The following is an 8060-nucleotide window of genomic DNA, read 5'->3' as shown; positions in this document are numbered from 1 at the left end:
ATCTGGACTGCAGGTCCAATAAGCTTTACGCTTACCAAGATGCATCATATCACTTGGTAATTATTTCTACGTTGGCATGCTTTAAGAGACGTAGAACTCAGATCCTCACAATCTTATACAATATTGTGCACCATATTGTATCAAAGATATCGTTGACGAGATATCATTTTGTATCGGTTCGCAATTTGACATAACTTACTGAGATCTCATCACTTCATTATTTTCAGGTACCTGAACCTCCCATAAGCTTTCATGAAGTGTTATGTCGTAGGCTCTTCAAGAGCACATTGCCTCCTTATTATGATCATTTGCTCATCCCCTTTTCAAGGATTACTATATTTGGAACCGATTCTTCTACCATGCTTCATGCATGTTGTAGACTTTGTCCATTAAGGACGTCAATAGGAGCATTTGCAGCTGAAATATGAGATTAATTTTGGGTCAGCAAATGCTTTTAGCATTTGACTTGAATTATCTTTTGAATGAGGATCATACTGATGATAATTCACAACAGGTTTCTTAGCTGCTTATTGTCTCCTTCTCATGTTACATAAACTAACATATATCCCCATTTCATTTGGGAAAATCCATATCTGTGCACGTGTTAGATTCATTAATCATATACCACACATCAAAAGCTATTAGATGGAAATATTTGATTCCTGATCCTGAACCAATTGGTAGGGGAGAATTTATCATAATTTATTGGTCTGAAGCATATAAGTGCCTTTGTATGCAATGTATTATGTCTCAAACCAGCACATAAAGCTTTGTTCTCATAAGTAATGGTTTAGCTATATATCGGAGGCATTCAACGCCAAACTATCTTGAATATAAACCAACATTATCAAGATTAATTGTCTTGATTACATATTTTGAAAATTGTGCTCTTAACTCAATTATTTTGAGCAAGCAACTTTATAAATGCCAAACTGTCGGCTGACGATGAACACACATATGACTATCTCATAGATGCATCTATTTAATACATCACATTGCAGGTGAACGGGCCCATATTCACCTTTTATATTTTCCGGTAATTTAGGGATTCGGTCCAACATTAAGCCGGTGTAATCAACTTATCATGAGAACAAGCAATCACAAAAGAAATCTTGAAGAATGTTCTAGTTCTTCAATATATTCACTGAATAATCAATTAGCACATCGAATTCAAATCAGTACAGCCATGTCATGTCAACTGATAAAATTATCTGTACTCCAAGTTTACTGTGACATGTGCTATTTAGTTTAGTAAACTTCTGATTTACTATTGCATAAGATTTTATATCAATAAACTTCTGGTTTATTGCGGTATGTGAGATCTTTACATGCTCGGGCAACGTTTCACATACGTATTTCTTATTTGGAGTAACTTGAAGATATTCAATCTTCCAATCATTTGTAGTCTCAATATGATAACCAATTTTATTGCTGGTAAACTTCAGGTTTACTATAATCTGTGTTCTGATCGTAACGATTACGATCTAGGACAAATGATGCTATCATATATATCCTCTCCGAGAGACTTTAATTTATTTACCATAATCAGATACTATTTGGAATCTGCTGGTGTCATGATACTTATAAATAAACAATTAGCTTTTCTAGAGCCCTTGATCATTACTTTCCACTGCCAAATATTTTTAGATACATCTGGTATCACGAAAGAAAATTTGGCTAGACACATCAAAAGGTGTCGGAAGGAAAAAGATAATCAAATGGAAATTTAAACACAATTTTAAACTGTAAATTATGAAAGTAAACATTAAGCTCCAAACATCTGTATTTCAAATATCTCCTTCAAGGAGATTAACAATTAACTATTTTGTATCAAAGCGGCAACCACATAATAATCATATCCTTCAGGAAGAGACGCATTAATGTTTATTTCCTTCAAGGAAATCAATAACAACTAACCATAATGTATCAATGTGGTTATAGTAGAAAGCATTCTATTATGTTCCCTTTTGCCTTAGAATGATCCTTTGATAAAATTATTTAATATGTTTCTACGTACGACAGGTACATGCTGCAACGTCTTAATTTCATACCACACAAATAAAATGTATAATCCTTGTATTTTATCTCTCCAGGAGATAGGTTGTGGTATTTTTTCATTCACTTCGGGAAATGAATCCTGATTATTCAAATGTGCTTGCAATACGACGTTCATCAATAGCTCGTTATTTTGCTCAAGCACAAGAAGACATTGCTTCAAAATATTTGTCAGATATTTTGATAATTCTTTCTGCTTCAGGAGTAAAGTTTAAAGTTTTACCACGTCGGGAGTAAAGTTTAAATGTTTACTACTTCGAGAGTAAATTCAAGGTATTACTACTTGTGAGTAGATCTCGGAGTTATTTACTACTTGAAGAGTAAACTTCAGAATTCTACTACTTGGGGAGTAGATCTCGGAGTTTACAACTTCCGGAGTAGAGTTCAAAGTTTTGCTACTTCGGGAGCAAAGCATAGAATATTCGAATTTCTTCTCAATTATTCTACCTCTTCTGGAGGTGAGTCATGATTTCTTCACAACCAAGAGCACGTCCATATTTATAAGCTTTACTACATATGGTCACATTCACTTCAGAGAATAGAGCTGTATTTGTAACATTTATCAAAAGTTCTCATTCTTCAGGAATGGAACATATTTGAACGTGCCTTAATCATATTAAATAATGATAGCTTAGTACCTCTTTTAAGATATTGTTACTTCAGGAGCAAATCGAGGCATAAATATGATGTAGAGAAATTTTCTCTAACATATCTTTCAGAGTATACCTGACTTCAAAGCAATTATTACTTTCGGAGCTAATATGAAGCACCGTGATATATTAAATTTACAAAATTATTATATTTACATATTGATAGACAGTAACCAAAAATTGCATCAACCATAATTTTGATGCCTCATCACGTATTGCTTTTCAGGAGCAATAATGATTTCTCTTTATTCAAGTTCTGCCGAAGTGCGAGCAAATTTGTTTCTGCTCATAGTTAGAATCAAAGGTATATAACTTGAAGAATTCAAAAGATATAAATAAGGGGAGCTAGGGCATGACTTTAGCTGGACACGTTCAAGCAGTATAATAACAAAACATAGATTACCCACTCCTAAAAGGGGAATCCAGCCATATATAGATCAAAATATCCATGTTTATAACTTCAGCATACTCATCCATATATAAGATTGTTTCATACGTGAATTAAATTTGGATTAAAAATATGGCATATAAGCTTTCGTGATAAACATGGAACAACATAAAAGATGTTTTGGCTATTAGACATGGCAACGTGAAAAATTCAACATTCAATGACTAAAAGTGTGTTTCATCTTGAAGAGTATTACTTACCTGGAACCCTCGCATAAAGCCACGGTATTATAACACTTAAGGATGCTACTGGCAACATTTTACTATCTCAATTGGTTAGAACTTCGTGCTGATAACGTGTAATAAAATTATATATAATTGTAAATAAATAATAGAAGCAAACCAATAAATTTGTAGAGAGGAGGGAGAGATTGTATTATCACATTTCTTGATGTTCCAAATGAGAAGGCAAAGTTCCCTATTTATAGAAGAGTTTTGTCTCTCAACCTACAACATATACAACTTGTACAAGTTGCTATACAATTTGGACACAACTTGGCACAACTAATATACAAGTAAGATACAACTTGCAAGTGCAAGTTGTATTTATTACTTAATGTGCAAGTGGTATAATTTACACTTAATAATACATTCAAATATCAATCTTGTAGAATAGTTCATGACATAGAGTTATTTTCTTAAAGCCACATGACATTTTCTTAATTAAAAAATAAGTTAAATGATTTTTTTTAAAAAATTCTTTCAGCGAAAAGGGTATATTTACACAATTTGTGTAACAACAGAGGTATATATGCATCATTTTTTTTTAACAAAAGGTATATCTGCTTAAAATCGCAAAATTGAGGAGTATAGCCCATTATAAATTGACTTTTCCAAGAATGTCCCGAAGGTCACTCTTTAAAATTTTAAATAATTGTTTCTCATGCACACTACGAAATGCCTTCGCTTTCTTCGCACTACAACACTTTTCCCCTAATAATGGCACAACTAGGTCCTTAACACTCACTGACTGTGCATCTGCGGAGAATGTGATTCTCTAAAAATCAATTAATTGGAAGAATCTAATCTTAAGTAAGGGCAAATTTGTCAATTTCATTTATATTTAGTAATAAATTGTGAAATAGGTTTAAAGATTGGTTACAAGAAAACCAAAATAAGGGAGATAAGTATAAGTTGTACCACAAAGGAGGTTGATGTGATAAATAAAATCTGAAGAGGTCTCTGAAATTATTCTATTTATTTCCTTTAACAAATAAAACTTTAGTTGATTTCAAGGATCTAAATATTAATAAATGCAATTTAGAAAGAATTATAGTAATTGTATTACACAATTCACGTAAGGAAAAACTTATATAAGGAAAAATCTTAATTGATATTAATGTTGTAAATATTAGGGCTAATATATAGTTAAAATAAGGAATGATCTAATAAGCAAAACTTGAGATGATTTCAAGATTCTAAATATTAGGAAAGTAACTTAAATTATAATTTATGTTAATGTAAAATATGTTTTAAAGGGTAAAAAGGTGAATGACCTTTCGCTAAGGAACTTCATGATTTTAAATGGACTAGTTTCTGCATACAAGCTTTATGCATGTACCCATATTAATGAGTATATAATTTTAAGAAGGCCAAACCCATCGCTAGTGTTATATCCCGCATTTTGTACGTCGGAATATTTTAAGACAATTGCGGGAAGTTAAGGGCAAGACCATCTTCAAAAAAATTATTTTAGTGCATAAGTTGGTTATGAATATTATTTATGAATATTATTGGACGGAAATATTGAGAAAGGCTAGGGGCAAGAAGAGAAATTCGCAAAATGGGCCGTGGAAATAATGCGGAAGGTTAGGGACAAAATGGTAATATTGAGAAAAGTCGAGGGGTAAAACGGGAATTTCACATGAGTCTCTTGAATGTTCTAAAAAGGTCATATTGACCATGTGGAAAAAAAAAAGAAAAAAAAAGATGACAAATAAGTCATCTTTGCCATGGAATTTCAAGAAAATTCTAGAGAAAATAAAGAAAGGGGCTAGGTGCTAAAATTTCCTTAATTGAGGGGCTAAATAATAAATATGGAAAGTAGTGGAAGACATGTATATATATATAATTGGAGTCATCTTTTTTGTTGAAGAAATAAGAAAGAAAAGTTGAAGAAAGAAAGAGAGAGGGGGACGGCCAAAGAAAAGAAAAGAAAAGAAAAAAAAATTTCAAGTCTTCAATCCTTGGTTCAAAAATTATGTTCTTCAAGTATTCCTACCAAGTCAAGGATGCTCTTTAATGGGGTGCAATTGTTGGAGCAAGAAAACCATCCTTTGTGGCAAGTTCAAGATTCTAGTTAAGTGGGAAGTTAAGAAAAAAGGTAAGATTCCATGCTCTTTTATGTGTTATGAGTGGTTGTGCATGTTGTAGTATGTAAAGAGGGATGAAATCTATGGAATTATGGTGTTGTTGTGTGTGGTGTGTGTATACTAGATTGTGTAGGAGAGAAGAACTAATTTACTTAGTATGGTTGGATTGTGTTTTATGGATGTTTGGACGTGTTGTTGTATGAAAAAATGGGTGAGAATTTTGAAAATATGTAGGTTGATTGTATTGTTTTGAATGTTATTGTATTTTTTGAATGATGTGAGTTGAAATTGAATGTTATAAGTGTTGCAAGAATAATTGTTGGAATTGTTGTTGATAGTTTGGCCGGGTTAAATTCCGGATTGTGGTTGATTAAAATTGGCCGAGTTAGAATCTCGGGGATGGCGTATTTACAGGGGAAATGCCAAAATTTCGTAGACAAATGTGAAGTCAAGGTTGAACTTCTAAGTGCTCTAATTGACGTTTGGTAAATGTGACCAAATTGTAGATTTTGGCGGATTTGCAACTTGAATTTGGAGTAAGCGAGAAGGAGCGGAAAGAGGTATGTAAGACTTCACTTTTCTTCCTTGGCATGTCTTAGACGTAGTAGGCTTGAACACGGGCCTCGGGGACAATTCCTTTCCTAGAAATCCGAGATTGAAATTAGTTACTATTCATTCAGTAGAATTGAACTAGAAATTGTGTGAAATGTTGAAAAAGTTTGCTAAACACCTAGAACTTGCATGGATAACACCCGGCTACCTTAAAACCCTCATAAGAAATGTCATGAAGTGTATTATACGTAAAGCGTATACGCCACCTCATTTGATCCGAGGTGGGCCCACTATTCCCGAATTCCCTCCTATTGTTCCATTAGGCTTATTTCCGTACTATAGTCAATGAAAGTTCTTGGTTATCATCCGCCAAACAATAGCTGTTTTAACTAAACCTTGACCCCAAGGTATGATTTTCCTTCCTAAAAGTTTACAAGTGTTTTTCAAAATATTCATTTTTCTCCAAAAACCAAGTTTTACAATATTGAAAGTCTTAATGACTAAAACGACGACCATGGTTCTATGATGATATGATGATAATGATGATGCCAGATATGAGAAGAAGTCTAGGATGAGAATGTCAAGGATATGTTCTTACCACGAATATGACGATATGGAATGTTAAGCCATTTCTTGAGTTTCCGGCTCTACTCATGAACGATGACTATTTTTAAAGACCCCAAAGCATATGAGCTGGCGCCTTATGGTCCTATTCTATGTTTGCTCATGATGTCACTCTCCATTGATAGTCTCGCCTTATTACTAGTTCTTTCGAGGTGAGATAAAGCGCCCGTGATTATTCCATAATACAATCGGAGGTTACCGACCTTACGTCACTCCGAAGAGTTATAGCTTTTCTTTGGGCTCCCTTGCATGCTATGATATATGTATATATATATATGTATATGTATATGGGGAAGATGGGGAAAAGGGCAGAGCGCTATAGACATTTGGGTTATACACGGTACATGTATCCGTATTTAGCATGACATCATCCCGGACGCGGGATGCCGGACGCGGGACACATACATACGTATTTATGGTTAAATGGATCGGTGCCGACGCCTCGGCAATACGACATGTTACATGATATATTTTCTATGTACATGAAAAAGAAATGCTTATCAAAGACGACTTAGCATGCATGGCATCCGCCCCGAGTGCACACACACATGTACAAAAGTTACTCCTTTATCCTATGATACGGTCTATGTTCCCATACGGTTATTACTCATACACACGGGTCATGACTTTACATGATATGTTCCATATGTACGGTTACTGACTTTACATGATATGTTCCACGTATACGAGTTACAACGTTACACATGATATGTCTCATATGTACGGGATACTCCCCTTCACATGACATGTTCTACATCTCCCATCTTGTTATTACACATGATTACATCCCCTACCGAGTTGCTTTTCATGCCTTACATACTCGGTACATTGCTAAATCCGACCCTCTTCTTCGGGAGTGCGTTTCATGCCGCGCGGTGAACCCGGATGATTTGAAGCTAGCATAGAAGATGTCCGATGGGGTTGGTAGGCTCCACTTGTCTGGAGTCTTTGCCGAGTCGGGGTATATGTGCCATGATGATTTGTTCGAGTTAGAGACTTTGCGGACGAGTCGTGGGTAATGGATTGTCGATGCAGTAAGCGGCACCAATAGCCGACATGTTACTGCATCTCGTGTTACGAGTCTTATATGATGTCAGATTTTACTTATGGAAAAAAAAATTCTATGTATTCATTTCTTACTAAGTCATAAGTTCATATGTGTAATAAGAGTTAGCGGGTTCGCTCGGCTCCGAATGTGGGGTCGGGTGCCCTCACACCCTAGTAAAGTCGGGGGTGTGACAAAGTGATATCGAGGCGAGGTCGGTCTAAGGGATGTACGCAAAGTCGTGTCCGGTAGAGTCTGTTTATGGGTGTGAAGCCGGCCACATTTATAAACGGGGAGGCTGCGGGGCATTTAGGAATGGTTGACCTTCTTTCTGTCATTAGATCGTGCGATAGAGCCAAGTCATAGGAAGTAAGA

Source organism: Lycium ferocissimum, chromosome 1, assembly GCF_029784015.1.
Source record: "Lycium ferocissimum isolate CSIRO_LF1 chromosome 1, AGI_CSIRO_Lferr_CH_V1, whole genome shotgun sequence".
Lineage (NCBI taxonomy): Eukaryota > Viridiplantae > Streptophyta > Magnoliopsida > Solanales > Solanaceae > Lycium > Lycium ferocissimum.
This window is presented reverse-complemented; position numbering follows the sequence as displayed.